Here is a 27,998-nt window from a genome sequence, read left to right as displayed (position 1 = left end):
AAGGAGAACAAGTGGTATTTGTCCCTTTGGGATTGGCTTATTTCACTCAGCATAATGTTTTCCAAATTCCTAACAGGGATCACTTTTCAGTTAAAATTTAAACACCTAAGAATAATTGTGTGTTAATTACAGAGTTCAACCAATGGTACTAGAACAAAAAAAAATACTAAAATGGATAAAGTATTACATTGTACATCAACCGTCAGGACAAGAGCTGATCAAGTCACTGTTTCTCATAGTGACCATTTCACTTCAACAAGTTTCCCCTTTGGTGTTCAGTCAGTTGTCACCGATCAGGGAGAACATATGATATTTGTCCCTTTGGGACTGGCTCAATTCACTCAGCATGATGTTTTCCAAATTCCTCCATCTTGTTGCAAATGACCGGGTTTCGTTGTTTTTGACTGCTGTATAGTATTCTATAGAGTACATGTCCCATAATTTCTTTATCCAGTCTACTGTTGATGGGCATTTGGGTTGGTTCCAGGTCTTAGCTATTGTCAATTGAGCTGCAATAAACATTAATGTGCAGACAGCTTGTTTGTTTGCCAATTTCATTTCCTTGGGGTAAATTCCAAGGAGTGGGATGGCCTGGTTGAATGGTAGGGTTATATTGAGGTTTCTGAGGAATCTCCAGACTGACTTCCATAGTGGCTTGACCAGTTTGCATTCCCACCAACAGTGGGTTAGTGTCCCTTTTCCCCCACATCCTCTCCAGCATCTATTGTTGGTAGATTTCTGAAAGTGAGCCATTCTAACTGGGGTGAGGTGAAACCTCATTGTGGTTTTGATTTGCATTTCCCTGATTGCTAGTGATCTTGAACATTTTTTCATGTGTCTGTTGGCCATTTGGATTTCCTCTTTTGAAAAATGTCTATTGAGGTCCTTGGCCCATCTCTTAAGTGGGTTGTTTGTTTTGATGTTGTGGAGTTTCTTGATTTCTTTGTAGATTCTGGTTATCAACCCTTTATCAGTTGCATAGTTTGCAAATATTTTCCCATTCTGTTGCTTGTCTCTTCACTTTCCTGACTGTTTCTTTTGTAGTACAGAAACTTCTCAATTTGATGCAATCCCAAATGTTAATTTTGGCTTTGACTGCCTGTGCTTCTGGGGTCTTTCCCAAGAAGTCATTGCCGGTACCTATATCTTGCAGGGTTTTTCCAATGCTCTCTAATAATTTGATGGTGTCAGGTCATAGATTTAGGTCTTTAATCCATGTTGAGTGGATTTTTGTGTAAGGTGTAAGGTAGGGGTCTTGCTTCATGATTCTGCACGTGGAAATCCAATTTTCCCAGCACCATTTATTGAATAGACTGTCCTTACTCCAGGGATTGGTTTTGGATCCTTGATCAAATATGAGTTGGCTGTAGATGTTTGGGTTGATTTCTGGTGTTTCAATTCTGTTCCATTGGTCTATCCATCTGTTTCTGTACCAGTACCATGCTGTTTTGATTACAACTGCCCTGTAGTATGTCCTGAAATCTGGTATTGTGATGCCTCCGGCTTTGTTGTTGTTGTACAAGATTGCTTTAGCTATTCGAGGTCTCCTGTGTCTCCATATAAATTTCAGCATCATTTTTTCTAGATCTGAGAAGAAGGTCTTCGGTATCTTGATTGGTATTGCATTGAATGTATAAATTGCTTTTGGGAGAATGGACATTTTGATGATATTGATTCTTCCAATCCATGAGCATGGAAGATTTTTCCATTTCTTGGTATCCTCTTCTATTTATTTCTTTAAGGTTTTGTAATTTTCATCGTAGAGATCTTTAACGTCCTTGGTTAAGTTTATTCCAAGGTATTTGATTGTTTTTGTAGCTATTGTGAATGGGATTGATCTTAGAAGTTCTTCCTCAGCCATGGCATTGTCTGTGTATACAAAGGCTGTTGATTTTTGTGCATTGATTTTATACCCTGCTACTTTGCCAAGCTCTTCTATGAGTTCCAATAGTCTCTTAGTAGAGTTCTTTGGGTCCCCTAAATAAAGAATCATATCATCTGCAAAGAGGGATAGTTTGAGTTCTTCCTTCCCAATTTGTATCCCTTTAATTTCTTTTTCTTGCCTAATAGCTCTGGCTAGAACTTCCAGAACTATATTGAATAGCAGTGGTGAGAGTGGGCATCCCTGTCTGGTACCAGATCTCAGTGGGAATGCTTCCAACTTTTCCCCATTCAATAAGATGTTGGGTGTGGGTTTTTCATAGATTGCTTTGATTGTATTGAGGAATGTTCCTTCCATACCCAGTTTGCTTAGAGTTTTCATCATGAACGGGTGTTGTATTTTATCAAATGCTTTCTCAGCGTCTATTGAGATAATCATATGGTTTTTCTTCTGCAATTTGTTAATGTGGTGTATCACATTGATTAATCTGCGAACATTGAACCATCCCTGCGTACCAGGCATAAATCCCACTTGGTCTGGGTGGATGATCTTTCTGATGTGTTCTTACATTCTCTTGGCCAGAATTTTATTGAGGATTTTTGCATCTATGTTCATCAGGGATATTGGTCTGTAATTCTCTTTCAATGCTGCATCTTTTTCCGGCTTAGGAATTAAGGAGGCAAGATGGCGGAATAGCAAGGGAGCACACTGATAGTCCGGGGACAGACAGTTTAATAAAAGTGGAGATACTGAAGGTTCAAGGAAGAGTAGGGGAAGAAACAGCAGAAGAAACTCTTCTGGAACAAGTGATTCACAGTGGACCTGAGTGGAGAGTGTGGGAGCCCACAGTTTGGGAAACCAGCGGCAGACTCAACACAGGTCAGCGCTGGAACGTGAGGTGAGCTGATCCTCAATAGCCCGAGACACCGGCATGCAAGCGGAAAGAGGAGACTAGAGGGAATGACCCCGGGGGCAAAAGTTTACCAGGCTAACTAGAAGAGAGAGAGAGAGAGAAAAAAAAAAGTGACTGATACGGACATGGGTTTCTTTCTCTCCGCTCACCTCTCAAAGGCGAGCAAGACAAAGAGCAAGCGCCATCTTGGACATACGTCATAAGCAGAGCGACCTCAGGTCTGCACAGGGCCTGAGCCTAGCAGAAAAACCTGACTCTGGGCGGGGTGAATTAACAGGAGATTAGCACCAGATACTTTTTAAGTCTATTCATGTCTCTCTGTCCCCACTGCTTCCATCATGGTCTGTCTTCTCTCTTCTGCTCTCCTTACATTGTCTTCTGCTCTCCTTGCTTACAAGTCTTCTCTACATGCAATCACAGGGAACTTCCAACCTTCAAATTTAACTCTGTAATTCACCATTTAAACTCTTTTTGTGACTTCCCAGGGCCGAGAGAATGAAATCCAATTTCCTCATATTGTTAACAAGGCTTGTGACTGTATCTCTCCTGCCCTCTTTTCCATATTTTATCCAATCTGGATTTAAAAAAACTTCATTTCATTTATTTGGAAGTTAGAGCAACAGAGAAAGAGAGAGGGGAGAAGAAGGGAGGAGGGGAAGGTGGAAGAGGAGAAGGAGGAAGAGGAGAGAATGAATGAGATCTTCCATTTGTTGGTTCACTTTCCAAATGGCTAAAACGGTTGTTGAGGCTAGGCCAGACTGAAGCCAGGAGCCAGGAACTTCACCTGGTTCTCGCATAAGAATGGCAGGGGCTCAAGTACTTGGGCCATTACCACTGTTTCCCCAGGTGCATTATCAGGGAGTTGAATCAGAAATGGGGCTGCTAGGATTCAAACCAGCACTCTGATATGAGATACTGGCATCACAAGTGGTGGCGCAATCCCTGTGAGCCACCGTGTTTCAGATGGTCTACACACACTTTCTCTATCCCAGAACCATCACGCTTTCCCCTCCATTTGAAAAGTTCTCCTCCTCCAACCTCTTTTTCCCTGGAAAACTTCAAATCATTTCTTGGGTTTTACCTTAAAATCATCAGCAGGGACTCCTCTGTCAGCTTGGTGCCTCTATTATACAGTCCCACAAGCCCAATAATCATCGTGATTGTCACTGCTTGCTACTGTGTCTCCATGGATGCACTGTGGGGGCCAGGCTCAGTGCCGCTGGACCAGGACTTACCACACAGTGGTTGCGCAGTCAACATTTTGCGAACAAAGCCATATTAAAATGGAGGCAATTGTAAAATGAGTGAGGTGAAAGAATGCAGAGCCCAGAACAGAGTAAGCAACTAGTACAAAGTGGTTCTAAGACAATATAGTTTGATCCCAGAGCTCGTTAAGTACAGAGCTGCCATTGGAAGTTTGTTCTCTGTGGCTCAAACAGCCATGCCTTTCATTCTGTTTCAAACTTAAAGGTCCATCCTTGCTATTTTGGTTTTCCAAATTTAGTAGATTATAATCCTCTTCTTGTTGAAGGCTTTCCGTGAATTAGACTTGCTTATTGAAGAAAATAAATGATCAACCTTTAAATAAATTTCATTGAATTGCTTGATCCAGGTCAAGTTGACCAGACTCCTTAACAGGCACAAAGAAGTTCAATATTGTCCAAAATTATGAAAGATAAAAGGGAAGACTATTGGCTCAATGAGGAGTCAAGTCCAAGGGGTTAGGGCCTAGCTGAACAATAATGATACAATCTCTGAGGCAGACACGCATAATTTACGCATAGCTAGATGTGTCTGGCTCCCATCGCTTTTAGCAAAACATCTTCTCTGACCTGGCTTGCAATGGCTTAATTGCTCCATGAAGCCTGGCTTCTCTCACACTTGACAAATGTGAAATCCACAGACAAACAATGGATCAATTAACCCAAACTCCTTCAGCATTGTAGAATCTTGTGACGTGTCCTAGGAACAGGAGAGATCTGAAGGAAGAACCACATGACAATAATGCCTTACGTTTGTCTAGCGTCTTCGGTTGTGAATATCCTGTACATTTATGCATGTGTAAATATTCTTTACAAATGTAGACTCTAAGGTTGCTTGGTGGGTATCCCTGAATTTTTAATGTTGGGGCAGGATCTGTTCAGTGCAGGAAGAGATAATGGAGTGAATATTTGACATGAGAGGAACATCTAAAGGAAGCCTCTTCTGTCTTTATTGCTTTTTAAAATTTTTTTATTTTTTATTTTTTATTTATTTATTTATTTTGCTTTTTTTTAAACTGAGGAGCTTGCAATGATCATTTCACCTCTCTGCACTTTAATTTTCTTCTCTAAGTGAAGATCATAGTAACTTCTCTGACCACCTGATAGAGCTGTTTGGAAACTTGAATGAGTTAATGAATGGAAAACATTCGATAGCTGCAAAGTAATAGCCTGACTCAAGCATTGTTTTAATCTTTATTAATATTAGAGGATATATATTATAATGTCCATTCCTGTGAATTGTTAATTAACAACACTGACTCAGAGTAATAATAATGCAATCATTAGTGTTAACTAGTATTAGTCACTAGTTGTTAGAGAAAGAGAGGAAGCAGAGGCTGATCTCCTCTGGGCAGGGGTCCCCAGTCCAGGTGAAGGCATGTTAAGTGGGCACAATTTGTCCCCAAAGAGAAGAGCCAGAGAATGTGGCCTGCCTCTGAGGGCCCTGAGGGCCTCCTCACACTGAGACTAACTTCTTCAGGCAGTCCTTACAGAAGAGAGGAGAAATTCTTCAGAGGAAAACCATGGAAAAGGCTGGATTGTATAAGCCCTGTTTCCTCTTCAAAGTCACCCTTCTCCTGGAAGGAGACTGGAAAGAGGAGAGTGAGTGAGGGAACTGGGAGAGGCCAGGAGTCTTAGATTTCCCTTCTAGTGGAACATCAAAAATGAGTTTTTTTTAAATAAAAGGTTTATTTTGGTTTATTTATTTATATGAAAGTCAGAGTTACACGCACACATACACATACACACAGGGATAGAGATCTCCCATCTGTTGTTTCACTCCCCCCTCACCCCCAACATGGCTGCAACAGCCAAGGCTGGGCCAGGCTGAATCCAGGAGTTTCTTCTCACATGGGTGTAGGGCCCCAAAACTTGGGCCTTCTTTTGCTTCTTTCCCCAGCTGTTAGTAGGGAGCTGGGTCAGAAGTGGAGCACCCTGGACTCAAACTGGCGCGCATATGGGATGCTGATGTTGCAGGCAGCAGCTTAACCTGCAACGCCGTGTTGCTGGCTCCAAGAAATGAGGTTTTGCAATTTCATTGTGTTGGGAATTTATTTCATAGTCAATGAAATCTCACTGCACCATCAACTTTGGTAACCCTGCCCTGGACAACATTTTGCTCCCTCCCTCCCTCCCTCCCTCCTTCCCCATCCCTCCCTCCCTCCCTCTCTCAACCCTCCTTCCCCATCCCTCCCTCCCTCCTCAACCCTCCTTCCCCATCCCTCCCTCCCTCCTCAACCCTCCTTCCCCATCCCTCCCTCCCTCCCTCCTTAACCCTCCTTCCCCATCCCTCCCTCCCTCCCTCCTCAACCCTCCTTCCCCATCCATCCCTCCCTCCTCAACCCTCCTTCCCCATCCCTCCCTCCCTCCTCAACCCTCCTTCCCCATCCCTCCCTCCCTCCTCAACCCTCCTTCCCCATCCATCCCTCCCTCCTCAACCCTCTTCCCCATCCATCCCTCCCTCCCTCCTCAACCCTCCTTCCCCATCCCTCCCTCCCTCCTCCTTTCCTCTCTCCCTTTCCTCGCTCATTTCCTTGCCCTTCTCTCCTGTCCCCACCTCTATTTCTTCCTTTTACTTTAAAAATGCTTTCACATTAATTTGATTCTGGAAATAGCTCCATGAGAGGGAGAGGGTGGATGATATTATCCTCACTTTATGGGAGAAGAAAATAAGACAGAGTTGAGTGATTGGCCTCTGATGGCACAGAGTGGCCATGGCTGAGTTAGAGAATATAAATCTAAAACTCCTGGTCCAGGGCCCTTCTCAGTAATCCTGCTGCTTCCTTGACAGTGGAGTTACCGCTTATGGACAGTTTGGCCTTAAAGTGAGCCCTCATTGGGCAAAGCGTATATTCTTAAATCCCTGAGGGTTTGCATTTAAATGCACAGTGTATCTTTCAACTATGGGGTCATACACCTGGCAGTTTGATACCTTCACACCATGAAGCAAACTGATGTTGAGGAAGACTTAAGGGATTACAGATTCCCAGAGCCCATCTCATTCTTACTTGAGGGAACATGTGGTTAGGGTAGATGGCAGGACAACTCCATCTACCATCAGGAGAAAACAGTCTCAGAAATATTGACTCTGTTCTAAGACCTGCTCAAAACACTTCATGCTTGAGCTCACTCAATTGAGATTCTAAACTGTGTGTACTTAATTGTCCTCATTCCCCACATGTGTGTATTATGGCAAAAGAAGTTAAATGATTTGTCACATGTCAAACAGTTGGCAATCAATGGGACTGGAATGCAAACCCAGAAAATCTGGATTCTGGGGTGATAAATATAACCACAGATCTTGGCTCTCCCATATTTACATACACATGGATGCATGCATGTTTGAAGCGTTCCTGGTATGTTTAAATTTGACAAATGTGTTTTAAACTCTTGGCTCTGGAAATGTTTAATTTCTTGAAAGGTAAATTCTCAATGATGATTCCTCCTGCAGGGCACAGGCGATCTCTTATCTGTCTTCAGAACCCTTTGAATTGCCCTCACACTGTTCCTGCCCCACAGTATGCATGCATGAAATATTTGTTGAATAATTTTTCTACACTTTTTTCCATTATCATTTTTGTAGCCTTTGAGAGAATGAATGATGTATTTCTTAGACACTGTCTTTGCTTGAAAGAAGCTTGGAAACTGGTCTCGCTTGGAAAACTTTATTGATCTCTGAAATTATGGTTATATTAGTATCACTCCATGTACTTGGGTATTTGGGAATAAGCAGAGGAATTATTGATGTCTTTGAAGAGTCAATAAATGTTTGATAATTTAAAATTTCTGAGTATTAATTTTTTTCTCATCTGTAAAGTAGAAAACTTAGATAACACATAACTAGTCAGCATTAAAATTTTATGATCTTAGATGGATTATTGTGATTTTTCCAAACATTCTGATATTTGGCATTTCAAAGCATGGCTATCTTGATATGAAATTAATTTTCCCAGTTTTTATATGCATTGTTATGGAAGTTGCTGCCTGGAGGTGACTTATACATGGATACTCTTCAGCAAAAATAATTTTTAGTTATTTATTTACTTTTATTATTTGAAAAGTGGAGACACAGGTAGATACCTCTCTCTCTTTCTCTCTCTCTCTCTCTCTCCCCTTTTTTCTATCCGCCCCCCCCCCCCCCCCAGTCTTACAAGTCTGCAATAGCTGAGGCTAGGTCACACTGAAACCAGGAACCTGAAACTCCATCCAAGTCTCTCACTTGTGTGTCAGGAACCCAATTGCTTGAACCATCACATGCTGTTTTCTAGAGGGTACATTAGCAGGAAGCTGGAGTTGAAAGCAGAGTCAGCGCCTGGCACTGTGGCATAGCAGATAAAACTGCTGCCTATAGGGCTGGCATCCCATATAGGCATCTGTTCGAGTTCCAGTGGCTCCACTTTTGATCCAGCTCCCTGCCAATGAACTGGGAAAACAGCAGAAGATGGTCCAAGTGCTGTGGCCTCTCTGTACCCATGTAGGAGATCTGGAAGAAGCTCCTTGCTTGGCTTTGTACTGGCCCAGATCTGGTCGTTATGGCCATTTGGTGAGTGAACCAACAGATGGAAGGTCTTCTCTCTCTCTCTCTCTCTCTCTCTCTAGTGCTGCCTTTCAAATAGAAAAAAAGCAGAGTCAGAACTGAAACCCAGGCACTCTGATGTGTGATACAGGTGTCTCAAGTGTTTTTAACTGTGGTGTCCAACACCTGTCCCCTAAAAGTCATTCTTCAGGACCTGTTCCTGACATTACCTCTTCATGAAGGCTTCTCCTAGTTCCCTTTCCTTAACCCTGGGTCCTCCTTACTGCACTCTACAGATTGAAGTTTCTTTTTATCTCAGGTCTCATTGTACCCTGAACATGTTTCTGTAATTAGGTTTATATCTTTGATTAGTAATTGTTTGTTGTACCTATTTTCTCCATTAGTCTATGACCTGGGAAACATGGATGATTCTTTCTCTTGAGGTTGCTAACCTCATTACTTTCTCGTCCTAATAATGAAGACTACCTTGAATAAAGCAGAACCAAGAAAGGGGAAAAGGCATATACTGATAGTATCATCTGAGCACCTGGATCCATTTTATCTTTTTTTTTTTTTGAAGGATTTACTAACTATTTTGAAAGAGTTAGAGAGGTAGAGAAAGACACACACACACACATGCACACACACAGAGAGATCTTCCATTTACTGATTCACTCTCCACATGGTTGCAATGCCATCACTGGGCCAGGCCTAAGCCAGGAGCCAGGAGCTTCATCTGGGTCTTCCATTTGGGTTGCAGGGTCCCAAACACTCGGGCCACCCTCTGCTGCCTTTCCCAGGCTCCTAGCAGGAACTTGATCAGAAGTAGAGCAGCTGTGACATGAATCAGTGCCCATATGGGATGCAGCGATGGCTTCACACACTACACCTCAATACTGACTCCCCCGTTGACCTTTTTTTTAAAATTATTTATTTTATTTTTTACTTGAGAAGCAGAGAGAGGGAGAGAGGTCTTCCATCTGCTGGTTCACTCCCCAAATAGCTGCAATGGCTGGAGCTGGGCTGCCAGCCAGGAGCCAGGAGCTTCTTCCTGGTCTCCCATTGGATGTAAAGGCCCAAGCACTTGGGCCATCTTCTATTGCTTTCCAGGCTATAGCAGAGAGCTGGATTGTCAGTGGAGCAGCCGGGGCACGAACCGCTGCCCATATGGGATGCTGGCACCACAGGCGAAGGCTTAGCCTACTACACCACAGCACCGGCTTACCCAGTTGTATCTTTAGCTGGATATCTCTAGTATTTTGGTTTTGGTTAATCAAGGAAAAATGTCTCTTCCCCTACCCTCATTCTAGATTCAGTTAGATTTTTGGCATTTGCAATGGGAAAATTCATAGTTTCTGACCTCGAAGGGCCCAGCTTATTGGTAGAGATAGACATATAATTGAACCACTGCAAAAGGTAAGACTTCAATGAACAGGGTGCTATTTAACATGATCCTTACCTTCAGAGCCTTATTACTCAAAGTGTGGTACATAGATAGGCAGCATTAAGAGTACCTGGGAGTTTTCTGGAAAAGCACATACTACTTCAATCCTATTAGATTATAATCTGTGTGGCCGGCACTGCAGCTCACTAGGCTAATCCTCCGCCTGCGGCGCTGGCACACCGGGTTCTAGTCCCGGTCGGGGCGCCGGATTCTGTCCCGGTTGCTCCTCTTCCAGTACAGCTCTCTGCTGTGGCCCCGGAGTGCAGTGGAGGATGGCCCAAGTGCTTGGGCCCTGCACCTGCATGGGAGACCAGGAGGAAGTACCTGGCTCCTGGCTTTGGATCAGTGCAGTGCACCGGCTACAGCAGCCATTTGGGGGTGAACCAATGGAAGGAAGACCTATCTCTCTGTCTCACTGTCTAACTCTGCCTGTCAAAAAAAAGATTATAATCTGTGTATTAATAACATGCCCAGGTGATTTGTCTAGCATTAGTTTGAAGAAAGCTGCAATAAAGACATAGGGAGGGATACACTGAGGGACAATTGCCGATGCACCTAAGATGAGTTTTGTTTTTGTTTTGACAGGCAGAGTGGACAGTGAGAGAGAGAGACAGAGAAAAAGGTCTTCCTTTTGCCATTGGTTCACCCTCCAATGGCTGCCGCAGCCGGTGCGCTGATCCGATGGCAGAAGCCAGGTACTTATCCTGGTCTCCCATGGGGTGCAGGGCCCAAGCACTTGGGCCATCCTCCACTGCCTTGCCGGGCCACAGCAGAGAGCTGGCCTGGAAGAGGGGCAACCGGGACAGAATCCAGCAGCCCAACAGGGACTAGAACCTGGTGTGCCGGCGCCGCAGGCGGAGGATTAGCCTAGTGAGCCATGGTGCCGGCTGAGATGAGTTTTGAGATATGATTGGGATGCTCCTCAGGAAGAATTCTGGGGAGCAGAGGAAAAGGCATGCATTTTCAGGCAAACAAGGCAGTGGTAAGAGAAACTAGAGAGGTAGCAACTTTGCACATGAGGTGAGCAGAGAATGGTGGGAAGGAGGCTTAGTCAGTAGATGAAATGGGCTGTGTCATGAGCCACGGAGGCCTTTATAATAGCAACACATTATTTTGAAGGGTCAGTTTTTGGGGCAGTATGATGACTTCAGTGACTGGAAATCTATGGTAGAGGGAGGAATTTACTATACCACTCTCTGAACAGCCATCTCCCTGAGGAATGATTCGCTTCCTGCTTTTACTTCCACTACAGTTAGGAAGCCTTACAGAGTACCATTGATCTCCCAAACGCATAAAGCCCATATTATGGTCAAATTTCTTCTTTCTCAGATTTTTAGGGTTTGTCTTTTAATAGCTATCCTTGAGTTGATTGAAGACAGCAGATCGATGGCAGATTTTGAGCCTTTCCCTGAAGACCTCCACTGATCATTTTCTGATATTAATGTCAGTCAGTTGCTGTGTTTCCCAGAATCCTCCTCACGATTTTCTTAGAGATGGTTTGGCCACAAATGTCTCTTCTTAAGTTCCTTTGTGTGCACCTGTTTTGGAGTTTACAGCAAGATGGGGGAAGATGGAAATTGTAATAAAGTAGTGGATAAAAAAGTGAAGCAAGATGAGATTACTTTAAATTTATGATGTGACAGGGTGGGCTTCATGAATAATGGTTAATCACTGTTTGAATCAGAGAATATTTACTAGCTGATTCTCATAAATCAGGACTGGGGAGTAGAAATATTTATCATGGGCTAATGTCATATGACTTTATTATTGTTAAATATTTTAGTAAGATTGAAGATCTTCAGACACAAATATTTTAAATGATGTAGGTCTTAAGACACAAAGAGAAGAACCTAAAGATTTTTTGAAGTCAAGTGTTACCCTTTAAAAATTGAATTTTAATGATGTCCATGCTCTCTCTTCTTATGTGGTCCTTGCTGCACCTCTGCTCCTGGCACATGAGATGTGGCTAGATTTATAGTATCTAGGTCATTTTCTTGAGTACTTTTTTCAGTTTTATACAAGCTATTAAGTGTAATTTACGAGAGTGAGGAACACTTTGTAAATGTGAACACATTTGCAGCTATTGGGTTGGATAAAATGCAGCAGGTTGCTTGATCCAGGGGAAGAAGCACTGGCTGGTGAACCTTGAGTCACCAAATTTAATTTCAGACCTCAAACTTGCCGTGTGACCTTGAACAAGTCACAGCTCATCTCTGGTCTTCATCCTTAAGATGAAATTTTTGACTTCTATAACTTTATGTTCTCCAAGAGTTCCCCTATCCACTTTTTTATATTAATTAAAAAAAAACTTATTGTGTTTTAATTCTTTACTCTTATTCTAATACATTAGAAAGACATGCAAAAATGCCATTTTTAGATGTTTGTCACAATAATTAACAAAGGACACAAGATATATTGCTTAAGATGTCTCAGGAAAGAAAAGTGTTGAATATTGGATAAGTACTGCTTCAGTAATTAGTTAATTGAATGGGTCACTATTCAACATGCATCTCTGTACACCTGCCCTGTACAAGATCCTAGATGAATGAGACAACATGATTTGTGTGTTTATAGTTGGTATACATGATATATGCTAGAATAATCAGTAGTAACTGATAACTGGTATAATAGAAACAATTTTAATTGAAGCCTTTAGAAACTAGAAACTAATCCTAGAGGACATAGGCATTGCTTCAAAGTTAGGTGAAAATTGAATTGCTTTTGAAAGATGAACAAGAGTTCATGAATCTGAGTTGTGGCAAGGGAAAGGAATAGTGAATGATGAGAGTAAATTAGAGGGGCAAACATGTTGCTAAAGCTCCCCTTCCTGCCAACCCAAGTCATCTTGGTAGAAAGCAGAGAAAGCCCGATTTCTTCATTTTTATCTCAAGAAGAATGAAGGAAAAAGGGGTATTTAGATTTTCAACAAACTACAAATGCTCTATCCATGTTGCTACCCCTTCCATCCCAAGACATTGAATCTGTTGCTGTGGATATAACTGATTATTCCACTCACCCTCTGCCCCTGCCAGACTGGTCCATCTCAAGCACTTGACTTGGTGCTCATGACCCATGTACATGCAAATCATACACATTTAAAAACATTCTGTTGTGAAAGGGAGGTGTAATAATGGTTTCTCGGTGTAGAGTTACAAGGGGTTTGGAGAGGTTTTTTTTTTTTTTTTTTTTTTTTTTTAATATTGGTCATATCAGTGTATATTCCAAAGCCAATACGAAAGGATCTGGGACAATGAGATTTTATATAGTGAGAAAACAGATTGTTGATAGTTTACATCCTTCTGTGAAGAAAGGAGGGGATGGTCTTGGGTGACAGAATTGTCTATAACAGCAGGAGCAGAATTGAAGAGAATGGTGTAGACTACTTTTGTGGATCTGTAGCAGGCAAATAAAGAATGTTCTAGTGTCTTTGTTTTCTCTGAGAAACCTGATGCCAGGCCACCTGCTGATAATGAAATGGTGAAAAGGGTATGGAATGCAGTCTAAACAGAATAGAGGAGTCTTGAGGTAACTGTGAAAAGTTGGAATGAAGGAAATGTTGACTCAGGAAACAACAGAAGTTGGGTTCATTCTTCTGGGGGTCGGAATGTGAGAAGTCAGATGGGTTACTAGGCAGTCAGAGTGGTCCCAGTGGAAATTGAGGGTGCGAGATCTTCAGCAAGCCCAAAAGTGCCAGCCTGCTATTCCTTGAAATCTTCCAGTCTCATCATGAGAATAGCAAGGGCGAGGCAATTCCTTCTGTAAAGCGAATTGGGTATCCCTCCCCTCTGATGGCTTTTTGTTTTATCATGAGCAAGCCAGATAGGATAAAAGATTGCAAATCAGGTATTTTGATGGCCTTTGTCCTTGCCTTGTAACTGAATGTCAAGTTTTTTCTTCCCCAAAATTGTGCTGTAAAACCCCAGTACCACTTGCCCCTTCAGGTTTTGCCTTTCTTGGTGTCCTCCTCCATGCTGCTCTGGCTGGAGGTCTATATCTGTAATAAATCTTGCTTTTAAATCTAAAAAACAAAAACAACTAAATATCTTCAAGGCTCAGTTGAGGCTGGTGATTCTTAATTTATTGTTATAGATTGTCTCAATATGCTCACTGTTTTTTATTTATTTATTTATTTATTTTTTTTTTTTATTTGAGAGGTAGAGTTACAGATAGTGAGAGGTAGAGACAGAGAGAAAGATCTTCTTTCCTCACTCCCCAAATGGCCGAAATGGCTGGAGCTGTGCTGATCCCAAGTCAGGAGCCAGAAGCTTCTTCCTGGTTTCCCACGTGGGTGCAGGGGCCCGAGGACTTGGGCTATCTTCCACTGCTTTCCCAGGCCATAGCAGAGAGCTCTACTTGAAGAGGGGCAGCCAGGACTAGAACCAGTGCCCGTGTGGGATGTTGGCGCCGCAGGTGGAGGATTAACCTAGTGCGCCATGGCGCCGGCCCCAGCTCACTGTTTTTGTTAACTGGTTTCCCCCTGAAAACCCACTCCTAATCTCTGGAGGCTGATATATGTCTATGCCCCCACCTCTTTTGCTGTTTGGGAGATTTTGTTAGTGGGAAGGATTAGCAGGAGACCACAGGAAGGAATAGAAGGCTGCCGTGATTTCTCCATTATCTGCTCCATGTGAAGACTGTCAGAGTCTAGCTGTCTCTCAGCTGAAGCTTGTGGAGCAGCTCTGGGTTTGGGTGGCTGCTTCTCTGCCTTGCCTTTCAGTCCTTGCAGTGACAAATCCATGCTGACTTCTGCTAGCCCTGGCCCTGAAGGAGACTCCATGGTTTCTTTTTTTATTTTTATTTTTTGACAGGCAGAGTGGACAGTGAGAGAGACAGAGACAGAGAGAAAGGTCTTCCTTTTGCCATTGGTTCACCCTCCAATGGCCGTCATGGCTGGCACGCTGCGGCCTGTGCATCGTGCTGATCTGAAGGTAGGAGCCAGGTGCTTATCCTGGTCTCCCATGGGGTGCAGGGCCCAAGCACTTGGGCCATCCTCCACTGCACTCCCTGGCCACAGCAGAGAGCTGGCCTGGAAGAGGGGCAACCGGGACAGAATCTGGCGCCCCGACCGGGACTAGAACCCGGTGTGCCAGCGCCGCAGGTAGAGGATTAGCCTATTGAGCCTTGGTGCCGGCCTCTATGGGTTTTTGACTGTACTGCTTACAGATTTGCTCAGAGTGCCTTTATTAAATTTTTCCTGAATTTTCCAATTCTGGGATTGCTAAATGTTTCCTGGCTGGACCTTGATTGATATGTCCTATTATGTCTTCATAACCAGCAGTGTTTGGCCGTTTATAGGAAAATAATTCAAAGATAACATTTTTGTAGTTAAATATGCAAAGGGACAGTCTGAGGGAGGGACAGAATAGTTTGGAGCATTTTTGTCCAAAAAGTTATTGAAATGATGGTTCATATAAACTTCTTGTGAGTGGAAAAAAAATGGCTCCTAGTTTAAGACAGTGTGATCAGTTTACAATAAGTTTTAATATTGAGAGACAAAAGCAATATGAAGAGGTAACTAGCAAGATGGAGTTATTAGAATGTAGAGTGGTTGAGTCAGAGACTTCAGAGTTAGAATTGTGTCAAATGACAATAACCTTAGAGTTGGTAGCAGAGGGGAGTAGACTCAAAGGTACTTGAGCTGGGAATTGAAGGAACTGTGAAGCCAAGTTCCTGGTTGCAAGGTGTCTGGCGTGTAACAAATCTTCCCAGCCAGATGAATCAATATACAGGCTTTTATTGGGATTCTGCTCCCAGGCGGGGTTCTCCGGTTCCAACAGAGCAGGGGCTGGGGAAGTCGCCCATCACAGGTTGGGAAGGCTCCTTTTATAGATACAGGGTGTGGGGGTTGAAGGTTGAGGCAGGTTTGATTCTCATTGGTTGACCTTTAGGCACCTGGGGGGACCTTGACAAGGACTTTTTCTTCCTGGAAGTGGGTAGGGACTCTCCATTCCCGGAAGTGTAGGCCTTCTCTCCTTGCCGATCCAAAAGCTACCATCCTGACCTTTTGATGATAGGAAAAAGGGTGACGATGAGTCTCTCTGGCTACTTCCTGCTGACTGGGCACGTCCTCTACAGGGGCCCGCTGGGAGTATCCTGGGGCTCTGCAGGGACAGGCATGTATGGATGGAGAAGCATCTGGTTGACCGCTACCCTGGAGGCTTCCTGGATTCGATCTTTCATGAGCCTGAAAGCACAAGGAGAGATCATTACAATTATCCCTGCAGTTATTATGGGTCCCAGGGTTGGCAGTACCCAAGGGAGAAAAGAGGAAAATAGATCCCATCCTTGTTGTCCCCGTTACTCCTGATGTCGTTTGGCAATGCGTTCCTTAAGTTGTTGTGCCATGTTTCTGACCACTCCAGATTTTTTAGTAAAAAAGCAGCACTGTTCCCCCAGAAATACGCATGTTCCCCCTTTTTCTGATAGTAAGAGGTAATGCCCTTCTGTTTTGAAGGGCTACATCAGCCAAGGAGTCAATCTGGTCTCGCAGTTTTATAATGGAGGCTGAAACATTTTGCAGCTCCGTATTTAAGGTGTTTTCCAGTTGCTGTATCTGGGTAGTACCATAAGCCAGGCTAGCTACTCCTGTCCCCACTCCCATTAGAACACCTAGTGCTGCTAGAAAGGGAAGGATAATTATGTCCCTTGTAGTGCGGGCTTTTTGCAGCGCCGGACACCTTGCACTGGTTACCTCATGTATGTTGTTGTTGAAGTCATTGATGATGCTAGAAGTTAGAATTGGAGAAAAACACTCTGTGTCAGGTGTCAAATTCTTTAGTGAGTGAGATATAGTACCTAGGAGTTCAATAGAAAATAGAAGCTCATAGAGAGAGGTGGTCAAAGCAAATATATTGAACCTTAAAGGAATAGAGGTTTTAGAAAAGCAGCAGAAAGCATAAGAGACATAGATAGCAGTATGTGTACCTGCTTCAAAACTTTGGGGAAAAAATGATTGTGACAAGAACCTCAGAAGACGCACCTGCAGGACACGTTAAGGTCAAGGCAAGAAAGTGGAGTGAATGATATGAGAGGCTTTGCTCTTTAGGGTGCATCATCTGATTATGGAAGTGAGTGTCCCAGGGCCACAGCAGAAAGAGGTGGAGAGAGAGCAAGAAGTACAGGGATGTGGGCTGTTCAGGAATGGTCAGTGTTAGACTATGAAGATAGTGGTTCAGCTTGGTACTTTTTTATTGGTAAAAATAATTTTAGCACACACATCTTTGAGGAGATACTATGTGTGTTTTGATACATGCATAGACAGTGTAATGTCCGATCAGGGCAAATATATCTATTCTCTCAAATGTTAAACATTTCTTTATGGTGTAAACATAAGAGAAATACACAGTACCTTAACTTTACCTGTAGTCACTCTACTGTGAAATAGAATCCCAGCATTTTGTACTCTTACCTACAATTTTGCATTCATTAATCAACCTTTTTCCATCCATGCTCCTACCTTCTTCAGTTCCTGATAACTGCCATTATATTTTTAACTTCCATGAGATCAGTTATTTTTGGATTTCATGTATGAGTTTTATATAGGAAACTTATATGACAGGGAAGATGGAGTTATTTCTGTGATATTATTTTTGGACGATGTGCATTAGGCATAGCAGGTGGAGGGCCTGCCTGGGCTTCTTGCCTTGAGAAACTCTTCTTAGTTTCAATACCCACGGATTATGGGAACACAGGTTCAGGAGGCCCTTCCAGTTTGCAATGCTCCACCTCTAGAAATCAAAGTCATCTCAATCTATCTGCCATGGGATAAAGCTTTCATTCATCTGTTCTTCTCTTCAGATATTTATTTGATGAAGGAAATCAGTTGATACGAAGTTCAAAAGGTAGAGTTACAGGAAGTTTGCCTTAGATTCAACAAAAATTATTTAATACGTTTCTCCACTCTGTTCCAGCCATACTGGTCTTCTTCCCATTATTGGAACAATCCAAATTTGTTATCTCCCCCCACCCCCCGCAAAAAAAAGCAAACAGAATTTGCTCTTCTGTCGTTTGAGATGTTTTTCTCTCTATATCTGTACATGGCCCATTCCGTTACTTTAGGAATGTTACCGCCTTAGGGAGGCTTTCCTTTGGCTGTTGCTGAAAGCCCTCCTGCTATGCTGTCTTTTATTACAATGCTTCAGTTTGCTTCATATATATGTATGTTTAGTTGCTTATTGTCTGTCTTACTAGTTGGAATGTAAGCTTTCTGAGGGTAGGAAGTTTGTCTTGTTGATATTTTAAAAATCATTTGAAACATGAGGGTCCTTATTTACAATAGTTACTCAATAAATATTTATTGATTGATTACTAAGTAAATTAATGAACACACTTGGTGTCCTTTTATGAAACACAGAAATACCTCATCTGTAGTATTTGAGCCTTTGGTTGATCATCTGTAAGACTTCTGCATTGAGGGGGGATTTGATGAGAAATTCTCTTAGTTTCCTTTCAATTGTGATTTCCTGTGATTATTCCTCAGCTCATTTATTTAGGTCTTTTTGGATAAGTGGAAATAATTGTATGAATTTAAAGGAATGCTTGAGAAGTTAGTATTTTTTTTTCTTAATGAACTAGAAAACTAAACGATCTTTTCATCAGGCTTCTCATTAAATGCAAGAATAAAAGCTGCTTTGGTCAACCATATTTAATCCAATGTGATATATGAAGAGGCTTGTAATGTACTTGTGCCTGTGGGCTCCTCTACCAACAGTCAGCTGTTTGTCAACCATGTAGGTGAGGACTACAATTGCAGGAGAAATACCAGTGAACATGACATGAATCAGAGCTGAGCAACTCAGCTGAATCCAACTCAAATTACTGAACCACAGAGTCATATGCAAAAAAAAAAAAGTTATTGGTTTAAGTCATTAATTTTGGGGGTGTTTTTATGCAGAAAAAAATGAACTGATGTATGAGGTTACTTTTAAAAAAATAGATTTATTTATTTGCTTGAGAGGTAGAGTTACAGACAGGAAGAGACAGAGAGGTCTTCCATCTGCTGGTTCACTCCCAAATGGCTACAACTGCCAGACCTGGGCTCATCCAAAGCCAGGAGCCAGGAGCTTCCTCAGGGTCTCCCACGTAGGTACAGGGTCCCAAGCACTGGGGCCATCTTCTAATGCTTTCTCAGGCCATCAGCAGGGAGCTGGATTGGAAGTGGAGTAGCTGGGACTCCAACTGATGCTCATATGGGATGCCGGTGCTGCAGGCAGTTGCCTAACCTTCTTTGTCATAGCACTAGCCCCAGTTAATTACTTTTAAGAACAGAGGAAATCCACGGCAGAAGGAGAGCACCAAGAAATGATGGGGCCTACCATTACTAGTTGTAGCTGGACCTTCAAGATCTGTCCTGTTTCTGTCTAATTAGAAATACATCTGCCAACTAGGTGATATTATTCTTTTTTTCATGAAAAATTCAAACTACTCTGTAGAATAAAGCAAAATACCTCAAAATGGACTAAGAAGTCTTCAGGTGACTTGAAACTTTAAAAGTGACGGGGTCCAAATTATTAATCACCATCCATAGTGAAGTATATTAACAAGTTGTAGGATTATTTGTAAAAGGGGTGGGGATTGCCACTTACTGAGCACCCTCTGAGTCTGCACAGTAAAACAAGGTAAAATAATTTACCATTGCATGAACAACTTTTTAAAGTAACAGGGCTAGGATTTCATTCCCAGGAATTCTTCCATGTTGGCTGTCTGCAATACTCTCTATGATAATAAGGAAGGAATTCTTTCTGCTTGCTCCACTCTGTCTTTCCAACAGATAGATGGGTGGACAAAGTGATATATCTGTCTGATTCTAAGTCTGGCTTTATCACCTCCTCTTGGGAAATTTGTGCAATCACTAAAAACCTCATTTCACTTAGTTTTGAAAGGCAGACTCATAGCCACATCAGAGCGTTTTTACAAGGATTTTATGAGAAACCAGAATGTGTGAAAAATGCTTTATGAGTTATGCCTGCATCACAGTACACTGATGAAGACCGCTGACTAAACCATCACACCCAAGACTTTGGATCCTTCTTCCAGCATTATTAACTGTCTGTGCCTCAGTTTCCTGATCTGTTAAATGAAGACAATACCATATCTATCTGGAATGATTGAACAAATGAGACAATGGATAAAAAAAGTTACATATATATCCCATAATTTCTTTATCCTGTCTTCTGTTGATGGGCAATTAGGTTGAGTCCATGTCTTAGCTATTGTGAATTGAGCTGCAATAAACATTGAGGGGCAGACAGCTCTTTTATTTGCCAATTTATGTGTGTCTGTGTGGGTGCAAACTGTTGAAATCTTTACTTAGTAAATACTAAGTAGATCTTCTGTATATAAAGATAATTGAAAATGAATCTTGATGGAGAATGGGATGGGAGAGGGAGTGGGAGATGGGATGGTTGTGGGTGGGAGGAAGGTTATGGGGGAAAAAGCTGCAATAATCCAAAAGTTGTACTTTGGAAATTTATATTTATTAAACAAAAGTTAAAAGTTACAATAATATGTGACACAAAATGATCACACACCATGTATTTAAATTGTTACCATCATCATTAATACCACTAGATATGATTATTGCATTCCAGTGTATATTGATAAGTATATATATTCATGTCTAAGCTGCATGGGGCTTTATCAATAATTTAATCAAATCTCATTTTATAGGGAGAGAGAAACTAAAAATAATTTTGCCTAAGGTCACACAGCTGGCCTGTGGCCAAGCTCAGTCTAGACGCTGATTTTCTGAATTGCTATATTTATTTTCAGACATCTCTATCTATATCTGAAATATACGTATGAAAAAAGAAAATTCAACTGGGAAGTTAGATTTTGAAGTGCACTCAGCAAAATGAAGCTTCTGCTCACAACTGGTTGGCAATGGAATTGACAAGTACCATAATTGTTACATGCCCTCCTTGAAATTAGAACACAGGCCACCAGGCTTAGGAAAGGCCATGTGTCAACAGCTTCCTATTTTTCTCCAGTCCAAGATAAAGTCTTTCAAGTTATATATCACCCTGGAAAGGCCACCTGTCTAAAATTGCTTAGGCTTGGGAGAGAGGTTTTTAGGTCAGTTGTATTACTCTTATTCCATTTGAACTTTATTCTTTTCTCTTCTCTGGAGATCTAAAACTGAATGATCTTTGTCACAATTCATGATCCCAGGAAAGTCTGAAAAATATTTACCAGATAATCACAAAGAAGTGAAACCTTTAAGTGAGAGATTTTTATATGTACAGTTATAGAAATCACAAAAGAGGAATCTGTGTATCTTCAGTAGAGATAAGGACAGGGACGATTTCTGTTGGTGTCCTTGTAGGGGTGACTTCTGTGACCCATTCCCACCCCACCATGAAAGGGGGACTATGATAGCAGCTTGGGATCCGTATGAGAAGCTGTACCCCACTTCTGTAGCCTAGCTGACTGGGTCAAGAAATAGATGCTTGGTCTGGGCTGGCCTGTCATATCCTCTCCCTTGGGAACTTACACTACCTTGGAAGTCAAAACACCTTCCAGTTCTTTGGAATAAGAAGCTGAACTCAGTCATATGTTTTGAGGATGAGAAGCCCAAAATGATGATCTGTAGGAGGAGGAGGAGAGGCATATTGTGTGTAAAGTCCCTGCCGTTCTGGGTAAATATAGTTAATATGGCCTTACACAGATAGAAGTAAAATGTAGGATATTTATACCTTATCATTCAATAATTGTATTATTTTGTGCATACCCAATGCACCAATATATAAATTCTAAGTATTTATATATTTGAAAAATGAAATACAATGAGATAGAAAAAAGTTTAATGTTGATCAATGGAAAGATAAATACATAAATTATGATACTAATGGATCATTATGTAGCAGTTAAAGAAAATACAGATATATATATATAAATATAGATAAAGATCAGAAATATGACATGGAGTGAAATATAGAATAATACATAAATTTTAAATTGATTATCTAAATTTTATAGTATTAGAGGAAAATATAGACTAAAATTTGTTTGATAAAAATCAAGTGATGGGTTCATGGTGCCATTTAAAATATTTCATACCTGAAAGAATGAACAAAATGGAATCATCCTCAACACTTATCTGCATTCACCACTTAAGACAAACCATTTTTAAGTGGGTCAATTATTGTCCATTTTATTTCTTTAGTAATAGATTTTAGCAATTTTATGTAGTAGAGTTTGACTCTAGAATTAGAATTTTAGGCTGAGGCTCACATTAATAGGCACTAGTGCATAATTAAATACTATGCATTTTACATAAATGACACACTAGCTGATATTATAATGTACATCAATTTTTCTCCCTAATTTATAATGGAAGAATTTTCCCATATTAATAAAAATTGCTAATGATATTTTGAAAACTGAATAAAGTTGACTGAATAACTATTAAACAATTTATTTTAAATATTTTATTTCTAAACACTTCTATAAATTGCTCCTTAATGAACATTTTGGTTCACTCTTTATATCTTTGAAATATAATGATCAAAATTAGAATTAATGGGTCCAATGTCATTTATATTTGAAAGCTGCTGTACGTACTTACAATTTGTTCTGTAAAAGTGTCAGCCATCTTAAAGGTTGTATGACTTTTAATAAATAAATTATTTAACACCCACAGACCTCAAGCATTTTTTTCTCTTTTTCCTGACCTGAAGTTCATAATAGTAGCTAAGATCAATGTAAATAAGGAGCTAAAATGTGACAGCATATTTGAAGACATCTAACAAATAGTGAACCCTCAATATTACTTTGAACAGCCATGTATGTCTCTTATATCACTTCCTTGTTCATTTAACAGAAAAATAAAACTCACTGTAACATAAACTTGCATTTCTCTGATTGCTAAAGAGTTTGTGTGTATTTTTCATTATTGGTGAACTAGAATGATCTTTATACAAAGATTGTGTCAATTTTTGTATCTAACTATTGAACTCTCATTGTCTACCTTGATTTTGGCCTGCTTATTATGTAGTGAGGCTGTTAACACTTGCTCCCTATATTAATGTAAATACTTTTCTTCAGAATGTATAGTTGAGTTTTTTACCCTAAAATAACTTTAAGAATACAGGAACTGAAGACATAAGGATAAACATTTCTTTCAAGTTATCTTCTAATTTCTAAGGGCTGGCCTCATTTCTAGGCTCTTGCTGGGTGCTTCTTCCCATTCCTCATTGCCTTAGGTCCTCTGTTAGCGGAGATGAGTGGTGGAGTTCTTGCCTTCATGCAAGAAAGAATCCAGGCATGAGACAGCAAGGTTTGTTGGTGATAGGGAATTCATCAGAATGGAAAGGACAGAGAGAAAGTGAGTGCCCAGCCACTCAGACCAGGGGAAAGCGAGGTTTCAAGGTTTAATGGAGAGAATATACCTGGCAGGCCAGGCAGGCAGCTCAGCAGAGAGCTGAGCACATGATCTTTGTTCAGACCCCCAGTTTTTAAGGGAGTCTTCCTGCAGTCTGTCTCTCTCTCCCTTTCCCCCTTCTCAAGGACAAAGGGTTTGCTGAGTATAAATTAGGAACATTGCTCCCCAGGTTTACCACTGGTGTTATCAGACTGGGGAGCCCAGCATTGCTCCATGTAATCAGGCCAGGTAACCCATTTGGTCTTGAGGAGAGAGGATTCTCCTTGGAGGAAGGGCTGGGACCACCTGGAGGCTATCAGGGTCTGGGTAGGACTTTGAAGTGCAGATGCTGGGCTGCTTCCACAGTGAGCTCCTGCAGGCCCCTCTCACACACACATAGGCTGCTTTCTAACTTCCTACCTGACACTCCGTTCTGTAATTTCTCTCTCGTACACGGGTACTTCATAAATGGACCTGTTTCTCATATGTGTAAGGAGAATAAAAGGCCTCTAAACATTACATCATGCTTTGAGTGTAGATTCCTTCTTCTGCATTATGGCACATTTCTCTCTTCCTCCAAGGGTGTGCTTCCTTCACATTGGCTTCCAATGAAAAGGTGGCCAACATCCAAGACATTTGTGATAAGCTCAATGTGGCTCTTCCAGGAGCCTGAACAGTTTAGTACTCCTGGATCAAGGTATAACCTCTCATTTGGTCCTGGGCCCTGTGTGAGGTCAGAGCAATATGGAGTCCCCAGTGTGAATGTGCCCGGGATGGAGCTGTAGGGGTGAAAATATAGCAATCTGGAACCCTGCTACTTTCCTATTGCTGCTGCAATGAATGACCACAAACATGATGGCATAAAACAACACAAATACATCATGTCACATTTCTGGATAGCAGAAATAGATTTTACTCGGCTAAAAATAACTATTTGGATGTATCCTAAATTCCTTTGGGATAAGTCAAGTTCCAAAATCAGAGTCTGATCAGCAGGAACCAAAGAAAGAACAGTCTGTTCCAAGTTTGGACAAAATAGATTTTTAAATTATTGATTAATTATCCCAGTTCTCTATTAATAAAATAATATTGGTATGCCAATATATTGCCCGTAGTATGTTGTATACACTCTATTTAGGTAAAATACAATAAAGAGAACACATCTTCATTTCACTGAAGGGATTTATTCATGCAGAATACAGTACAATCTTGTTGCTTTCATAAAGACCAAGAAAATTTTCCTGTAAGTATTTTTTTAAAAGATTTTTTATTTATTTATTTGACAGGTAGAGTTGCAGACAGTGAGAGAGAGAGACAGAGAGGTCTTCCTTCCGTTGGTTCACTCCCCAAAAAGCCACAATGGCCAGAGCTACATTGATCTGAAGCCAGGAGCCAGGTGCTTCCTCCTGGTCTTCCATGTGGGTTCAGCGGCCCAAGCCCTTGGGCCATCCTCCATTGCTCTCCTGGGCCATGGAAGAGGAGAGGCTGGGACTAGAATTGGCGCCCATATGGGATGCTGGTGCCACAGGCAGAGTATTAACCAAGTGAGCCATGGCTCCAGCCCCATCCTGTAAGTATTGAAACATCCTCATCATCATCTCCATCACTTCCTCGACATTTTTATCATTAGATCATAGATTTCCAGGAACTATGAAACCTGCTTTTCTTGTATCCCTCTACAATGTGAGGGGCGTGCTTGTCTTTATTTACTATTGGGCAATAGAGGAACGGATAGGCTAAATATATTCCCAGGTCACACAGGCAGCATATAGCAGAATTAGAATTTGGACTGTAATTTGGCTAATTCTGTAACCACACCTTGCCTCCAAAGTAGGTATTTGATCATTTACTTATCTTACATATCCAGGCCTTGCTTATTGGACATTTCACTAGTTTCCAATTATACACCTCAGTAAGTAAGTGAAGACTCACCTCTGCTTTTTTCTTTTAAGATTTATTTATTTAGCCGAAAGTCAGAGTTACACAGAGAGAGGAGGAGAAGCAGAAAGACAGAGAGAGAGAGGTTTTCCACTCCCCAATTGGCTGCAACTGCTGGAGCCAGGAGCCCCCTTGGAATCTCCCATGCGGGTGCAGGGGCCCAAGGAGTTGGGCCATCTTCTACTGCTTTCCCAGGCTGCAGCAGAGAGCTGGATCAGAAGTGGAGCAGCCAGGACTTGAACGGGGGCCCATTTGGGATGCCAGCACTGCAGGTGGTGGCTTTACCCGCTACACCACAGCACCAGCCCCTCACCTCTGCTTTCATTAGTGCTTCTCTGCCCACCATCCTCTTGCTTTTCCTCAAAAGTATCAAGCTTGGCTCATACCTCTAGTGTTCTTCACTTACTGTCCCCTTTGGGGGACCTGTCTGCACGTGGATAATACACAATCAAGCTGCGTCTTCATGCCATTGATTTCCTTGTTAAATATTAGCCTCTTCATGATGCCTTATCTGAGCTCCTGTTTTTTGATTTGAATTCTTGCTCTAATTTTCTTTCTAGAACCTGTCAATAGTTTATATTATTGTATGTTAAACTTTGCATTTGCTATCTTTCTCTAGAAATTGATTTCCATGAGGATGGTTTTATGGCTTCTCTTGTTCAGCTTTGCTTCTCTAGTGTTCTAGAATACATTGGCCTCCATAAAACCTGCTCAACTGATATTTGACGAGTGAGCAATAATAGAAGCTTTTTAATATTTTAGTTTCTTTGCTATGGTGAATAGATAACTATGTTAATAGGTACAGATAATAGAAGGCTTTCAATATATCCCATACCATTGTATTCTAGAAAGTTTCTGTTTTTTTATATTTCAGTCAACAAGATAGGAAACTAATTGCCTCTTTCACTATCTTCCACGGACTGAATCTGATAAAGCCATGTCAGTCAAGAGTCTAGTGTCCCAAGTAAGTCAAATCTGAAAAACATTCTCTCCTCCCAGAAGTCTATCCTAATCAGGCTACTGTTTTTTTTTTTTTTTTTTTTTCCTGTCCTATGTTACAAGTTACACTCACTGCCTCTGTTTACACTTCCTCCTTTTTCCTTATAGCCATTTCCAGGAAGAAAATGCTGGGCATTATAATCAGTCTTGGGGGAGACTTTGGAGTGAAGTTGCAATTATAGAATAAACTCTGAGACTAGTGTGAAGTTTGAACTTTGGAGTTGAGTGGACCAAGATTCAAGCCATGGCCTGCCATAAACTGGCATTCTTTTGGCCTCAGATTTTGTATGTGGATGTAGGGCATAGTAATTCTACTATCCATCTCACAGGACAGTTGTGAGGAAAAAACGCAGAAATGTTTAATGTTCTTAACATAATAGCAGCTTGATAGTAAGCCAATGTACCTAAAAATACAGAAGCAAGCACCCATTTCAAAGGAACTCCTGAACAGTTACTCAAGGTTCAGCCAGTCCTCTGACCACGTTCTTGATGCACAGACAATGCAACTTTCTCTGTTGCAAAGGTGCTGTGAAGGGCAGGAGGCCAGTGGTATAACTGTCCTGGTCACTCTTTGTACAGAGAGAAGAACCTTGGTTCATTAAGCAACAAATTGACAAGAAATGGGAAGTCTATGAGGCCTGACATCTAAAAATGTCTCCGGGATAGACAGAGAGGAAACGGAGTTTCCGTGGCAATGCTGAGTAGGTAAGTCTTTAAAATAGAGCCATCTTCCAAGAAAGAGCTTTTCAAGTAAGGAAGTTGCCTGAGCCCAAGTGTTTCAGCAGCAAGTTTTCATAGTCACTTTCTGCGGCTGGCTGCAATGGCTCATGTGGTAGCGTTTCCCTTGCCAGTTTCTTAAGATGGAGATGCTCTGAAAAAAGAGCAAGCATGGCTAACATTGACCAAGAACTTAATATATGCCAGATGGTTATTAAGCACTTTATTATTATTTTTTTTTTTTGACAGGCAGAGTGGACAGTGAGAGAGAGAGACAGAGAGAAAGGTCTTCCTTTGCCGTTGGTTCACTCTCCAATGGCCGCCGCGGCCAGCGCGCTGCGGCCGGCGCACCGCGCTGATCCGATGGCAGGAGCCAGGTACTCATCCTGGTCTCCCATGGGGTGCAGGGCCCAAGCACTTGGGCCGTCCTCCACTGCCTTCTTGGGCCACAGCAGAGAGCTGGCCTGGAAGAGGGGCAACCGGGACAGAATCTGGCGCCCTGACCGGGACTAGAACCCAGTGTGCCGCCGGCGCTGCAAGGCGGAGGATTAGCCTAGTGAGCCGTGGCGCCGGCCGGTTATTAAGCACTTCAAATAAATAACTGTATTCATTGAAGATGTACTCACTGTCCACCTATCATGACCTAGGCATTGTTCTGAGGGCAGACAGTGTCTGTGTCATTAGAGCATCTGCCAGTACAAGTTTGAAAATAAAATTTAAAAATTATATTATCTATCTCAAAACATACAGATCAAAAAATATCTTCTATAAAGCCACATAGAATTTTATTCTATGTATTGTAACTTATTAAACCATAGCCTTACTGATGAAAAGCTGAGTTATCTTGAGTTTCTTATTATTACTGACAGACATGTAGTCAACATTCTTGAAAAACATTTCTTTGCACACCATTTTGGATATTTATTGTTGCATAACAAATCACCCTTCTTATTTCATGAGAAACAGC

The sequence above is a fragment of the Oryctolagus cuniculus genome, chromosome 6 (assembly GCF_964237555.1).
Source record: "Oryctolagus cuniculus chromosome 6, mOryCun1.1, whole genome shotgun sequence".
In the NCBI taxonomy this organism is placed as follows: Eukaryota; Metazoa; Chordata; class Mammalia; order Lagomorpha; family Leporidae; genus Oryctolagus; species Oryctolagus cuniculus.
This window is presented reverse-complemented; position numbering follows the sequence as displayed.